We start from the raw sequence: 16586 nt of genomic DNA, 5'->3' as shown, positions 1-16586 counted from the left end.
TTTTGATAGATTTCCAGTTTGTTCCCTCAATCCGTTATGTCATTCAGATGAAGAAACTGCTTAGAAATGTAGAACTGAGTCCAACTGTTAAACTTACCCAGTTCTACTCATCTTTTTTTGACTTTTCTTAGTCTAGAAAGAAAGAGGCAGGATCAAGAGAAACAAGTTAGAGCTTGTACTAGAGAAGGACATATAAACGAGTACCTTACATACCAGAAACCTGGCTTCAGTGAGCCATTTACTTTCTTTGCATCTGTTAGGGCTGAAACGACCTATTTGTAATAAATTCTTGCCCAATAAAAATATTTTATCTCATTTGGGTTTTATGGCCTATATTTTTGTTTTTCTTTTGTTCTGTGCCAAGTTATGTTCAAACCTTTCCCCAGAAGTCTCTCTTGTTCAAGGTGCTGTCCTTTTTTATGGATGTGACATTCAATCGGATCTTTTCCCCTAAGACAGAATTTAAAAAGAGTACATCATAGAGTTCAGCAATGATGCTTGGCACTTGCATTTCCCAAACCCTGTACCATTTTGGTTTTCATTGACCTGTATCTTCATTAGGGCTTCCCACTAAATCACTGTGAGTACAGCAGTACCAATGCTAGTCATGAGTAAGGGCAGAGCAAACTAATCTGAGATGGCTCGGGGAAGGCAGGTTTATTTTTTCTGAGCTGTGCTGAAGGACTGAAAAAGCTCCCAGTGACTTACTGGGAGCAGATCAAGGTCTAAGGTCTGTGCCATGCTCAGGAGCTGGTCGCTGACATACGTTCAAACGAAGGATGGGAGTACCCAGCAGTACACTAAATGTGGCTTCTGTATCGACGGATGAAAGGGAAAAAGTGACATACACAGAGAAAGTTTTGAAACAATACAAAGCACAAAAGCATGTAGATTTTCTTATTTATAGTCTTCTGTTGGAAATAACAGAAAATGCAGAGAATGCATACAAAAAATCATATGTTTTTATGGTTATTTTGCACATGTAGCTCTTTCTGAATTTAATAAATCTATGCTTTGTTATCTCAGTTGGCCACAGTCCTGCCCAGTCCATTTGGGATGTAGGAGTGAAGGTCTCCATAAGATTGTTGCAATGCTTCATTGATTGTTTTCCATTTCTGTTTGATCACTTCTGTTAACTTACTTGATGCCAGTCCTCAGATACAGACAATTGCTCCCTACCCACCATTAGTCACTAGAAGAGTCTTTGAATGTCTGATGAGTCTTGAGCATATGGATGAGCAGACAGAGCAGTATTTGGGGCATGCTCAGCTTCCTAGATTCATCGCTTCTCAAAGGTACCTTCCTCAGCCTGCATTTCACCTACAGACAAAGGATTTTATTCTTTGTTTGCTGAAGGCGGTTGGTAAATCCTTTGTCTATGGTAATGTAAAAGACAAATAACACTTAAAACCTCTGTTGGGACTAAGAGGAGGCTGTAGTAAGCACATTGTGAGAGGTAGTAAGCACATAGTGAGAGGAATAAAGCAATCCTTCATTCCTGCTTATTAATACTGTGCACATCCTCTGACTTTTGGTACAAAGACCATCCTACAGAAAACCTAGCATTTTCTCCTCCACACATGTAGGATTCAGCACAAGATTTCCCCACACAGCCTGGGTTAGACCCAGCAAAGGGAAGATACCTTAAAGTCTTGACAATGCTGTAGGATATGATCAGGTGAACAAGACCCAGGACCTGATGGTTTTCCTGGGTGCCGCCCAGCCTTTCCAACCTTTCCAATTAGCCTCAGCTACAACTAACTCACTGACAGCTGTGCTGAGATGTCCCCAGGAACCACAGAGGTGTGTGTGATGAGACTGCCCCAACCTCTGGCTTGCCTTTGCCTGACTGCATTGACTCCTTGGCGACCTGAGGGTGCTTCTGAGGGTGCTTCTGGGGGTGCCTTGGCTGGCAGGGATCAGTTCTGTGCCTGCTGGGTGCTCCCTGTCAGGGCAGGAGCCAGGTAGGGGCCTGGGGCTGAGCTGGGAAGGGGGCTGAAAGGTGCTGCTGCCTCTCGGGCATGAGGAATGAGAACTTGGCTAGAGGGGTTCCTGCTTGCTGGGGTTTTGTTTCATGTGCTGTGCCTTTGGGTTTGCTAGGGGGTCAGGGTGGTTTTATGATTCTAATGGGTTTGCAGGGTTTTTAGCTAATGAGATGTTTAAAGTCTGTTTAGAGCAGCTGCAGAAAAGCTCTTTTTCACCTGAGCTGCATGGGTAATGTCTAAAGCCTGAATCAAGGTTTAATCAATCAATCTCTGTGAAGAGACTGGGTGAAAAACTTGCTTTCTTTTCTTTCTCTGTGAGTACCATTGAAAAGAGTGCATCTTTAACATGAATGTTAAAGTGTTGGTTTGGTTTTGTCTTTCCCCCTCAAATGTTGATAATGGAGGGCTGAGGGAACAAGATGTGTTTGCAATGTGCATTAGCTACGGTTTGGGCAGAAAGCTCTTCTGTATCTAACTAAATGAGTACGGAAGCACCATGGCTCAAAACCCAGTTGTTGGTTGGTCTTAATATTCTTGGGTTAGGGCTATGTGCTTTATGTTCCTGTGCAGGGTCCTTAAATGGATCCCTGTGCCCTAACTTGCTATTGAATCAAATGCCAGCACTCTGTATCCAATTCCTCTTGTGTTGTCCCTCACAGAGATGCAATATATTAGGCAGTAGCAATTCCAGTTCTTAGAGCTGAGATATGTATGGTGGTGGATGAGTCTCTAAGGGATATTTTTGAATTGCATTAATGGCATTCTTGCTTGGCCAAATTTATTAATCTTTCTAAAACATTTATTATATGTTGTCTACAAGTAAGTAACTGCAGGCAAGTGTTTGTTAATATTTTCCTCCTCTGTATGCATTTCTGATGAAACGAGCTGTTACTGTTTCTGTTTGCAGTCACTTTTAATCTGAAAATTATGTAATTGGTCCAAAAATTAATAACAGCTTTAGTGAAGCTGTTTGAATGAGCAAAATGCATGTTTAATGGCTTGTGAGGATCAGAATCCAGACACCTAAAGCTTTGGTACAGAACACTAACATGCTGATAGAAGTTTGTACTTAGTTTATGTAAGGCACCCATCAAAAACAATATATTATCAAAGGGAATGATTAAGTGAATGATTAGTAACATTTGAGTCTTAAACTTTAGTATTTAACCTATCAAATATTTTTGTTAATAAACTGAGGTTTCTTTATAACAAAGACCTGATCAGGAATATTTTTCTTATGATAACATCGCTTTAACTGCCCCCTCTCACTATGCTCCAGAGATCGTAAATCTAAACTACTTCTGTTTTGAAAAATCTCCAAAAACAAACAAAATACCTCCTAGCACTTTATGCTAGTCCAAGATCTGTGGCTATGTTTCCTATTTTTAATTTTCTGTTCAGATCTATTGTAGTGCTTCACTTTGTCATTTTCCTTAACATAAATATCCCTCACCTTCCTGCCCCCTCTCGCCAGGAAAAGCCAAAAGCCAAGCTGATACATAATTCCAACTATGCCTCACAGTATTCTGTTAAATGATGTGTTTCATAAAAATATTTCAGAATCCCAAAGCTATCACAACTAATGATGTTTGATGCCTGCTGATGGAAATTATGACTAACGGGATAATAGCTGTTACATGTGCTCATTTAGGTTGTCATCTCATGTAATCAAGTATAAGATGTGTTTAACTTTGACCATGGCAGTTCAGTTTCTTGGTGGCCAGCTGTGTATGTTCAAGTCCCACAGTGCTTTGGGAAAGCATTATAGTAACAACAATCTCCTGGCACCCAGATTGAAGACAACTATAATAGAAACAACAAGGAAGAAAAAAAATTATATATATATATACAAGGGAAAGAAGTGAAAACCAGTGCTGTTTCTCAGTCTGCTCATCTAAGGACAGATGCAGTTTCACTGAACAGGAGCATGCTGGCAGGCTCCTTGCTCTCCGTTGCGTGCTGGGCCCCTCCAACTCAGTGGTATCTCCTAGGAGATTGCAGTTCTTTTACTATTGAGTCTCGCTTAAACCATAAAGAGAAAACTGAGCTCATGGGCAGGTGGTGACTGAGCAATACCCTGGGGGGAAGCAAGGTGAGCTTGTGTGGGACACAGCTGTAGGTATTTGCAGCACTTGAAAGGGCTGCAGTAAGGTGTGATGTCAGGAGCTGAGGCATCCTCAATGCCTCGTGTTGTAGGAGTTTCCAGGAGTGCTATTACAGACATCAGTGCTCAGATTCTGCTTAGTATTTACTTAGTGATGCTTGTTCTGCCCTCCTTTTGCTGTGCTGTGTTGTGAGTGCCTTTTTGCTTTAGGAAGAGGGTTGACATAGCTTGATGGAGCTTTGGCTGTTTTTGTTTTAATTGTTTCTACAGTAAAATTGGGTTTTAGAGAGCCCACCAAATCACAGAAGAACACATCTAGATGATGATGGCTGTGGTACGAATCAGAGTAGTTTTCTTATCAGGGCACTATATATTTTAGGTTTTACCCTAAAATCATTAATCTGTGTTAATGCTTTGCTTTGGTTGCCGGTAACTTGGCACCATGTAAGTGTAGCCAGCTCGCACTGGTAAGGCCTGATAATGGCTTCTGGAGGTACCCGCACGTAGCACAGGTCCTGCCTGCAGCAGCATGGCAGTGCCAGGAGGTGCTTGCTGCAAGGAGCTGCCTGTGACACACTGCCCGTGTCTGGGACCAAGCAAGGGACGGTCCGGGGCACTGACCTCGGGCCATAAAAGCACGGATGGTTATGTCCGTGACACAGATAGGAGAGTGAGTTAACGCCATTCTGTGTCGCTGCTGACGAGAGCACTTTCTCTGTCCTGATTGCCTCTCACAACAGTGAATCTCACAGGGTTGACTTGCAAGATCTCACCAGGGTGTAGGCACCACCAAAGAAGGATAAAAAAATAGCTAAAGGGGGTGCGGGTGTGTAATCATTTTAAATGCTGAGTTTATTCTGTTTGCAGAAGGCAAGAAGCAGTTAGTCAAAAAGGATAATGCAAAACAACGAAGGTCAGAGGAGAGCATTTTGCTATATCAGCACACTTTGATGCTTTAATGAGCTTTTTTTTGATTATTCATCCAATTATATAATACCGTAAACTGATTTTACTTTCAAATGTAGTACCTATTCCTGAGCCAAATGTGCCAGAGGACTCTGCAGTTCATATAAATCATGTGCATCAGTTATCTACTTAGAGATGTAAAAGGTATTTGTGAGGATAATGTAGATCTTTAAATTTTTTTGTTTTCCCAAAATAACTTTTTATGCAACTATGGGTAGTGACTTTCAGGGACCACATTAATGAAATAGTGGATCAGGATCTGGTTTGGTGTTTCTCATTACTTAGACATCTAAGGTGCAGAAGAGGCTAGTTTTTTTGCAGTACCCTGACACTGCTGTTGGTGAAGCTCAGCGCTTTCCAAAGGGAAGCTTGCTTCTCAGCTCACCCAAACTTCCACCACTGCACCCCCTGCCCAGGCCTGGACTTGGTGCACTTTGCCAAATGTAAAATGCTGTTCAGTGGGACCTTGTCTCGGTCTTGGATGTGAATCTCCACCTCAGCAATTAAAGAGCAATTGTCATTTGATCCCAGGAATATGCCTGTTTTAAGGGAGAAATAAAATGTGCTTCTATCTGGTGTTGATGGTGCTGGGAATCAGCAGCTGGAATCACTTGCTGGAAGGTCTGTGAGCTATAGTCCTCTCTACGCTCTTGCTCACAAATAAATTCTGGGCTATTATCACCCCTCCCCCCCATTTTTTTTTAAATCCAGACTAATTACCTCAGCTGACTAACATTCCCTCCCAGGTGAAACACAACCAGCCCAGTTAAACTAGTAGTATTAATTTGGGGGTCATCTGTTTTGAGCCCAGCCAGTAAGCTGGTTGTACTGAATCTCTTTACGTGTGCTCCAAAGCCAGCCAGTGACCGAGAGCCAGCATCCTAGAAGTCAGCCCGTCTGCTCCCAGGAAGGCAGCTGCCACGTTATATGTTGAGGCGCGGGTGCTTGAACACCCTCAGCATTAATTAGGCTGGTGATTTGGGACCAAGACTTGCCATAATAATTTCAGAAAGATTATGTAGATTGCTAGCTACACTTGCATGTTAGCTTTCTTTGATGGAAGGCCAATATTTCTGCTCTTGCTCAGAAATGATTATCAGATGGAAGGAATAAATCACAAGAGAAATCTTTGCATCAAAGCTGCTAAAGCCAGCTGTTATGTGGAACTGGGAGAATATCCTCTTCTGTGGCGTGACAGCAAAAGCTGTTTGATCCAAATATGATGACGGTTTGGAGAGACAAACAATTACAGAACCATTAAGTCAGATTCTCAGCTGTTTGACTGATTTATTTTCTAATATGCAGTTAGTGGATTAATGAACTACCATGCAGCTTGTAAATCCCTGGCCTTTTGGAACTTGTCTCTCATTCACATAACTGTGGCTGTAAGCGAGAGAAACTACACTCTGATTAGCGGCATCTTTGCCCATTTTCACAGCTTATTCCTTGACCTTGTTACCCTCTTTGAATAGCTGGGTTTAGTTTTAAATCCTGCATATTCTGTAAAACCATTCCAGTTTCATTGCTTAGTAGGCAATTAACTGATTATTGATTAGTATCAACTTTGTTGCAGTAATAGCAGTGCTTCTTCTTGAATCCATAACTACGCCATGGCACCTTGTGGGGTTTATTTCCTCAAAGCTTTCTGTTAGGTCAGAAGAGTTCAAGGTGCAGAAATGAACCAGTTGGGTTGTAGAGATCTTTCCAGAATCAGTGGGCATGCCTGTACAGCAGCTTCCAGCATCTGTCCTGCTGCCTGTGTGCACTATCTCCCCTGTTGTTGTTAATTCCCTGGGATGTTCAGGGAATTCATAATGTTTTTTTTTTCAAGGGCTTCAGTCTTGCTGACACCAAGGTGCTTCAGTGATCATTTGACAAAAAGGTATGTTTCATGGCGTTGAAATGAGGATCATATTAAAATTCCATAAGTACTCAGAGCTAGCAGAAATGCATGAGACAGACCATAGATACTACCATCCTTGACATAGTATTTGGCCAAAAAGCCACTGGCCTGCCTTGTTCTAGACTGACAGAAAGGGTAAACATGAAGACGTGCAGTCGCAGTCCTGCTTTATGGATTCAGTGCTCATTCAGGAAGTTGTCAATGCAAATTTCTGCCCCTCTCTCTGTTCTTGGGTGTAGGTCCAGAGGTGGTGTATAAGGGTGCCTCTTCAGGACTGAAGAAGCTCTGGCTGACATTTGTAACTTTGCCAGATTCATAGAAGCATTTCTGTGATAACTTAGAAGTCATCTGCATTCAACTTTCCCCAGCTGCCTTTTGGCTGTTGTAAGAGAAAATGGAAAGAATACTCAAGCTGTAGTGTAGCTGGCAGTGTGACCTCATTTCAAATATACTGTGTAATCCCATTCACCTCCCCACTAAAGGATGGTACAGAACAAGAGAGTTGAGAAAAAGATTATAAGGATGATTTAGTGTCTGGAGGAAAAAAATAATCCCTATATAAAGATACTGGAAAAAAAAGAATTTTCCCATAGATACATAGATAAATAAGTACCACATGACAACTATATAAAATACATGATCTAGAGAAACTAGAGTTTCTCTTCTGAGTATTTGGACAGTGAAGAAGGCAATATTCACTAGGAGCAAAAGATTGATAAGGGGAAGCAAATGCTTTTCCCAGACATGGACTGATGAATCTGAAGAAATTCACTGCTACAAGATGTCATGGAGAAAAAGAAATCTGCTGACACTAAGTGGACAAGATGTGTACTTGGAATTATCAGAGCTGGAACAAGAGGTACAGAGCTGTTCATCCATTTGGGTTGCTTATCTGGAGTAGACTGGATCTTCAGAGACTGTTGAGAAGGTTTTTTTTTCATGTGTCATGTTTGATATTTTTTTGTTTGTTTGTTCTGACCTTTGTCTATTAACTACAAGCACTGGCAAATGGAAATGCATTAAGTCATTTCAGACACTACGTAAAATGGGGTAGATATTCACCTTCCACTTCATGAAATATTCTACTTGTCATCTTCAGGTGTTAGCACACTTTTTCATATAGGGGATTTCTCGATTTTGAGCTTTAAATCAATAATTTGGGTAAGTAATGTTAACCTGAGGATTTTTTTTTTTCAAGGTAAGTGTGTTAAATAAATGGTGGGTTTGGAGATAAAGCAGCTGCTACATGGTTTAAAGTAATTCACTTTAAAATGATACATGAGTATTTGTGGAGTCTTTCTGAGTGTCTGGTGTTGTATTTGGAGAGAGATACATACACATACACGCACACCATATATGTGTGGTAATATATAATATATTGCACTGCTTGTTTTAGGTAGAATTAAGTTATATCCACTTTGCTGGTGGAAACTACCAGCAATGAGAGTGACCCCTTTCCTGCAGCTGATATTAAATATGTTCTTTGAGATGATGGGGATTACGCAAATACTGCTTTTTTTATAAAGCTTGAAAGTAGGTAAGATGTTCTGCTGTGACTGAGGAAGATATATTATTTAACAAGAGAAACTATGCCTGGCACCATTAAGAGGGTTGGTTGGCTTGAATTCATTTGAATTTTCTAGCATCACAGTTTGTGCTACTAATGAGGCGATATTGGGAGTGAAAGCCATTTTTGAGACTTGCTTCATCAGCTGTTTTGCACAGTAATGAATCCCCTTAAAGCTTGGGGCCAGAAGATTTGCGTTTCCCTCCCTGATTGAATGAAACCCCTTACTCTGGCAATAAAGCAGTTGCAATTACAGAGCTTTGCTTGAAGGGACTCTGCAGTACTGTACCTTGGGGGTGGAGGGGAAGAAATCCACTTAGGGGAGGAAAATGTGCACTCATTTTAAAGTTGTTCAGAAGAGGGTCTCTTTAATCACTTAAGTTTAAAGTAAATGCTGAAGAAGATATTCCAAGTAATATGTTATATATGTGACATGGTATTGTCCATGGCATGCCATCTTTTTCTCCCAAATCCATACTTGTCTTATTTTGTCCTCATGCAGTCTCCAGTATGGCACGTCTGGCACATGTGGGCTCAGATCCAAAAGAACCAAGTTAATTTTCCTTTGGCATTCTGAGCTGTTTCCCTGGGGAGAGTCGCACAACACAGTCTGGCAGAACGTCCAAAACGAAAAGCCTTCATCCTGTGCCACCAGTCTGAATGCCACGTGAAGAACAGTTAGATGTTTAATCATGTGTCAAGCTTGTCTGATAGGCTGTCACTTTTAAATCTTAAATCAAAATGCTATGGTGTTTTTTCCCCCCTCAACACTGTAACACATATCAGGCTTAGCAAGGCAAGTAATGTGTGACAGCTCTGCACAGCACTAACACTAGCAAGAACGGCTTTTGTGAACATAAAAGAAAAAGATTTTTGGCATTGTGTTATAGCAGCACCATCGCGGTGATCTGTACTGTTCATTATCTGTTTTAATATTCTCTCTGAATGTGCACAATACCTGAAAAGCAAAAATGAGCTCAAAGCAGCATCTTGCCCGACAACAGCACTACGCTGTGCCCACGTGCCCCAGCCTGAGCCTGTGAGCTGGCCTGCCTTCCTCCAGACTCGGCATGAACCACGCTGAGCATCAGGTCACTCAGCACCAGGTCAGGGGCATTCTGCCTCTCCCTGAAAGCCCATAAATGGGGTTTTATGAACACCGGCAGGACATGGTTCTTGGTGCATATTTGTCTGAGTGGTGCAATGACTTCTTGGCTCACCTTGTGGCACGACTTGCAGGCTGATTCAGGTTGTGCTTCTACTTGCACATGTGAAACTATCCAGTACAATTCAGGCCCATGCTGTGGGTGTTGCAGTGGTTTTACTCGGGTGGGCAGCCGAGCTCCACCACAACCACTCTCTCACTCCCCCTCCTCAAAGAGGAACAGGGAGAAAATACGATGAAAGGGGCTCAAGGGTTGAGATAAGGACGAGGAGATCGCGCAGTAATTATTGTGACAGGCAAAACAGACTCAGCATAGGGAGATAGTAAGATTTATTGCCTTAAGAAACAAAGGAAAGAAACTAAAAGCACCTTCCCCCCCCATCCACCCTCTTCTACCTCCTACCCCCGAGTGGTGCAGGGGAACGAGGGAATGGTGGTTATGGTCAGTCTATAGCAATTCTTCGCCGCCGCTCCTTCTCGGTCACTCTAATCCCCTGTGCTGTGGGGTCCCTCCCACGGGATGCAGTCCTTGCTGAACTGATCCGGCGTGGGCTTCCCACAGGCAGCAGCTCTTCAAGAACTGCTCCAGATATGGCTCCGTACCACGGGGTCCATCCGTCGGGAGCAAACTGCTCCAACCTGGGTCCCCCACGGGCAGCAGCTCCTGCCTGGTAACCTGCTGTGTGGTCTCCTCTCCACGACCTACAGGTCCGGCCCGGAATCTCCTCCAGCAGGGGTTTTCCACAGGCCGCAGTCTCTGTCAGTGTAGGTGACCTGCTCCACCGTGGTCTCCTCCACAGGCTGCAGCACAGAACGTTGCTCCATCGTGGTACTCCATGGGCTGCAGGGGGACAGCCTGCTTCACCATAGTGGTCACCACAGGCCGCAGGGGACTTCTGCTCCGGCGCCTGGAGCACCTCTCCCCCTCCTTCTCAACTGACCTTGGCGCCTGCAAGGCTGTTCCTCACTCCTCTCACTCTCCCAGCTGCTGTGTGGCCCAGCGTTTTTTTTCCCTGTCTTAAATATGCTTTCACAGAGGCACAAAACAACATCACTTACTGGCTCAGCTCTGGTCAGCAGTGGGGCCCTTACCAAACATGGGGCAGCTTCTAGATCCTTCTCACAGAAGCCACCCCTATGGTCCCCTGCTACCAAAACCTTGCCACGTAAACCCACTACAGGTGTCCAGACTAAAGAGGCCTTTGGAGTCATTGCAGCTGAGCTGTAGCATTCAGGGGGTACTGTGCTGTCTCATCACCCGAGGTTTCAGCAGCAGCTGATATCATTTGATTTAGTTACATTTATTTCACCAGGAGCCTACAGATATCTGCAAACAGACCTGGCATTATATGTTAATTTTTAAAAAAGGTCTGAGATGTATTCTGTTCAAGATGTGCTATTGAAGTATCTGTTTTTTTTTTGACCTCTGATTTTCAGTTCCAAGGTTTATTTGTTACAAAAAAAAACTTCATTTTAAGTTCTCTCTCTACCCTACTGCCTTTCTACGGAGGGTATAGGCTACTTATTTATTTCTTACGGCAACTATCACATTGCCTGTATGGAAATGAGTTGATTAAAGAATGTTTTTTAAAAGCATCCCTGGTTTGCTCTGAACAGAGAGCTGTTCTAGGAACACGAGTTATTCTTCATTAAAAAATCATTTAACTGAGGTTAATGGATACATGCATAGGGGAAGCAAAATCAATTGGCCACATACAGTAAATGATGCAGAGGGGTATCATGCCAGGAACTCGCAACAGCTCTCAACTCCGATGGCTGAGCAATGTCATACCATAGCTTAGCCCCCAAATCTTCTCAGATTTTGGGAGAGATAAAAGGTGAACCAAACATTTCTATATAGTTTGTGCTTGAGTGGAGTAAGGTGTACGAGCCAAAATACACTTTTCAGTTGGGTGGCAGGGAAGCTCAGAACTTTTTATGTAGCAACTTTTTCAATGCAAAACCAGTGCCTGTTTAGTTGGAAACCAAAAAACTTCTCAGGGCTGGTTACTTGGTTTGCCTTAGCAAGAAATTTGCTTAAATCATGTAAAAAAGCAAATTCAATTTTCCAGGGATTGTAGGGGGCTGTGACTGGCTCTAGCAGTGATCTGCTTGTCCCTAAACCAAAAGCACTTGTGTATTTTTCTCCAAACAGTTGATCTTAAATGAAATGCAAGGATTCTTCTTTTGATGGTGGTGGTAAACATTACTTTGATTTGCTTTGTGAATTGTTTTTGCAATCCTGCTGTTCAGTTTGTCCACAATACTAGATTTGAATGAGTATTTGTTCATCGATAACAATAATAAGGGTAATTTTTATTCCTGGATGCAAGTCCCTTCATTTAATGCGCTTTTAAACTGCCTCTAATTGTGAAGTGCTTCCACTTAATGGGAGGTAGCTGGTATTAATCTCTGTGGTACAGCCAATCATATTTAATATTAAACCTTGCCCACCATTGAACTGCTGGAGTCATCAGGGAAAAAACATGAAGTCTGCCTGGTGCGGCCAAGCTCATAATGGCAAGCACTAGAAAACTTTAAAAGGATAAAACAAAAAATCCCCAAAAGGTAGGGAGTCCCAGAGCATTGCTGTCTTCACGATGGCTTCTTTATTACAAGTGCTGATGAAATTACTGTCTATGGCACAAGAACAGCGATGTGGCATGTAATCAAATACTGTGAAGCCAATGCTGACCCTTCCTCCTAGTTGCGGAACAGTGGGAGTACAGTAATCGTCGTATTCCTGCTTGCCCCAGGCCAGAGGGGTAGAGGGCCTGCTTGTTCCGATGGAGGTGCTCTTTTAGCAGTCTGAAAATAGCAAGACAAGTGAGGAGGCCCATTTCCTTCATACTCTAGGAAGGACACAGCCCATTAAAGGGTAGCATTCATCCTGAAGCTTGAAGGGACCTGGAGTGCTGGTTATTAACAGATTGGGGTTTTACAGTTTAACTCAAGGAAGTCATAAACACCCCTTCACATCTGGAACTGAAAACAAAAGTAAGCTTGACTCTGAATAACTGTCCCGTGGCTTTATAAACCAAGGGAAATGTATCAGATGCGAGTAGTGGTAAACGTGTAAGGAAAGCGTTGTTGGCTCGGGATTTCTGGGAGTGTCTAGTCCTGAATGCAAAGCCCTCTCCAAAGGAGAGCCGTCCTGTGAAGCAGCAATGTAAACGTTGGGTAGACTGTAGGAATTTCAGTTGGCATGAAAGGCATTGTCAATATTAAGGTTCTTCTAGAACTTATGATCCTTATTTCTCATGGAACTGATGGCAATTTGTTCAAATGAAAGCAAGAGGATTCCCCTTGTTCTCAGCATGAAATGCCTATGGTGGTGATCTTGCTACAGTAAATTATTTCTAATGAAAGATTATTCTGAATGGAAGATAACATTGATGAAACTGTAGAGTTTTCTCCCATGGAGATAATGGAGTATTTTGTTGGCATTAGTAAGGCTAAGATCAAGCTAATGAAGGTCATACTCTGATAAAGCTAAAAGATAAAAACCAAAGCCCAAATTTGGGTGGATTTTTTTCAAAGGAATAGCATTTTGGATATCCACTGATCCTTCATGCTAAATTTGAAGTTCTTTCCCCACAGGAGGTACAACAGAGAGAATTCGGAGAAGATTTCTAACTTTATTTTGGGAGGAAAGTTGGGCCAGGGATTGGAGGCAGCTCATAGTCACTGAGAACTTTCATTGGTAACAGCTGCTTCCCTCTTGCCTAAATATTTCCAAGTGATTGAGCTTGAGGTAGAAACTCCGTGCGAGAATTTTCAGCCCAAATGGCTTAAATTGAGAGAATAGCACACACAGACAAATGAGATACAGTACTTTATCATGCCCGACAGCATTAATAACTGGCAGAGATATCTAGGCAGGATTCTGCCTAAATATAGCTGCTTTTGAGTGCACATTATTCAGGTTTTCCATGTCAGGATAAAAATGAGCAAAAACAGCCACCAAAGATACTGGTTCAATTTCTAAATACTTACTTTCTGCTTTGTACTAATTTATGTGGCCACATTTGTATGGTCTTAAAAGATCAATTTCAACTATCGTTCAGTTCCCAAGAAGCTTTCCAAACCCTTAGGTTAGTACGTCTCTAAACAAATTGTAGCAAGAATGATTACTTTAAGATGCTTCAGACTCTATCGAGTGTCTTATCTCAAGCAATAAGGAGGGCATGCTTTCAAGGACTATACTTCCAAATCTTTAATTTTTAAAGTTTACCAACAGAAACTACATCAGAGACACATTCTTCATCTTTAATTATGAAGGAGAGAGACAACCATCAGCAGGAGCCTGAGCACAGACCTAGCAAATGACATAGCACTTGCTAGGACTGATGTCTTCTGTGATTTGTTCACCGTAAGCATGGTTTGAACACTACCAATTATAGATGTGTCTGTGGTGTGTAGGACGGCTTTGGATGGGATGTAATCTCTTCTGCTTATGCAAAGAAGTTGTTTCAGTTGGCAGTAAAAAGAAAGCCACTCTTGGAATAAAGTATGACTTCACTTTTTTCAGATGCAAGAAGAGCTTTTTCTTGATAGCTCCTTTGCTTCCTCTTTAGCTTCTTTCTAAACTTCTTGTCTTCCTTGTAAACCATCCCATCCCAAGTCTGTGACCTCGATGAGGTCGTGACTTCACAGCTGTGGTTTACGTAGCTGTGGAGCTGCAGTCTCTTCAGGAGATGTATACTCAAAGCTTCTGTGGGGACTGGCTACTGCATGAAGAGGGGGTTTTGAAACAAATCAAAGCAGAATTCATATTTGGAAAACAGATTTTTTTAAAATTTATAAATTAAACATAAGCAAACAAAGTCCTAATCTGAATGGGAGATATAAATTTTATGCTGTAGACCAGCATCTAATTGCTGCAGGGTTAATAATGTCAAGATGATATTTGCATTAGCTAACTATTTAATTAATCTAAATGTTAAATTTATGATTATTATGTTAACTGAGTATATTCCTGACAAGGAAAAAATAAAATCTGACTGCCATTTAGTGCTGTTTGAATCTGGCAAACATCAAAATACCTGCACTAGTTCTCGCAGGTGGACAGGCTGAAAGTAGACGTGTTCAGGCTCTTTGCAGTTTGGTAGCAATTCACCCCTCTTCATCCACATCCCACAGCTGCAGCGCAGAGATGGCAGAACTCGGTCTGCTCTGTGCCTGGCAGCCCCATGCTACTGTTATTCTGTTGTTCTCCTCTAATGCTGAAAAAGTAAGGACACACTTTCTCCTCTTGACCTTCCCCTGCCTTCTATTTTATCTTCTCCTGTGAGCTTGGAGGATGGGAATGTTAAACTATATAATGTGTCATAAGCAGGTTGTTGTGTTTTGTTTGGGATGTCACTGGACTTGGATTTTATATCACAGTATTTTCTATTGAACTTGGTTTAAAAAAAAAATCTTGGGAAATAGAGCACACTCATTTTAATGACTGAATAGGAACAAACCAAGCAAAACTAGTGGATTTTCTGCCATTTTATAAGAAGAAAATAGGGCAAGGCAGCTAGCACATTTGTTTGTTTGCAGGACATGAGCTGCCGAGGAAGATTAGTTGTTCTGAAAGCCTGAGACACATAAATGATGGATGATTTTCATCTCTGATGCTTTGGTTCAGCAAAACTTCTACTCATGTGACTAACCTTAAAAACCTTGGACAAAATCATTACTCCACAAAAGTCGATATAATTGAGCTCTGGCTTCTTCAGCACAGGCAGTGTATCATCCGCTGCATGCACGAGTGTTCTTGCCAAATGGCAACCTAAATGCATGTAGCAGGAAGGGTACTTTGTGTTGTCAGTTGGCTATACATGGCGAGATTTATCTACCCTCTGAAATGTTTGGGGTGAAAAGAATTTCTGTAGTTCATGCTTTCTCATAAGGTTATGAATATTCATATAATCCAGATAACAACTGGCATTGCCCAAAATATACTTGAAGAGAAAGCTGTGTTAAAACTGGAATGACAGGAGTGGAGGTAAAGTTATGTTGATGCTGGTGACTCTGGAAAACCCATCCAAAGGGAGTATTTGCATTACATACAAAATACAGATAGTTTATGAGACACTGACTTAAATGACTAAGAAGCTTCATTTTCATCTAGAATTTACTGAGTTATTGCTTGTATCTATACTTCACTGAATAGAGTTCCAGCTATTGACAGGCGCTGAGGTTGAAGTAAATTAATTTAGCCAAGCTGATCTTTTTTTTTTTGTGTCTTTACTTATGAAGAAGAGTGGTGCTGTTATCTAGGTACTTCAGCCACAAGCCTTCTCTCCAAGCCTTCTCTCATATTCTACGTTCTCTGAAAGTGATTTAAGATAGTTGCGCATGTACTCGCTGAACTTCCCAAAGAAGCAACCCATTCTGACACTTCACTTAAATTAAGGGTTGAACCATTTTGGAATTCAGTAAGATGCAGTCATGGAAGTCACAGAGGTTACACAACCTCAGCAAAAGGGATGAACCCGAGTCAAACAGCAGAGCAGGAGTTTTACAGCTTCAGAGCACATTTGTGTTCTGACTGTAGCCTGGAAATATGGTGTAATCAAAGCTACAGGATAGAGTTGAGCTCAATGTGTCTTAAGAGAAACATTGCTTGTAAATTACAACTTGCAAGCCTGTGATAACCTCCTTGTAAGGTTGGGGCTGTCGGAGGCTGGTTGAGGCACGTGTGGGTAGAAAAGGGCCCAGCAGAGAAGGGAAGTGGCTGGTGCCTTGCTGTGGGCTTCTTCCTGTGGTGTGCTTATCCGTAAACCTCCGGATGGCACGTCTCCATCGCTGTCTTCTGTTGAGTGATGCCACTGGATTGGTCTTCCTCCTGCTGTCATGCTGATATGCCAGAATAAATATCCTTCTGCTGTGATGGTGAAGCACAG

At 42.1% G+C, this 16586-nt stretch overlaps 1 long non-coding RNA gene across 1 annotated transcript; it reads left to right on the top strand.

Moving 5' to 3' along the window:
* The first annotated feature begins 9120 nt into the window (after positions 1 to 9120).
* Positions 9121 to 11050, top strand: LOC118164709. The gene is made up of 2 exons (XR_004749626.1): positions 9121 to 9832; positions 10872 to 11050. It is a non-coding gene; the product is annotated as an uncharacterized LOC118164709 (long non-coding RNA).
* The last annotated feature ends 5536 nt before the right edge of the window (positions 11051 to 16586 follow it).

This window comes from Oxyura jamaicensis, chromosome 3, assembly GCF_011077185.1.
Source record: "Oxyura jamaicensis isolate SHBP4307 breed ruddy duck chromosome 3, BPBGC_Ojam_1.0, whole genome shotgun sequence".
Lineage (NCBI taxonomy): Eukaryota > Metazoa > Chordata > Aves > Anseriformes > Anatidae > Oxyura > Oxyura jamaicensis.
Note: the sequence above shows the minus strand (reverse complement) of the source record. Positions and strands in the feature narration are given on the sequence as shown.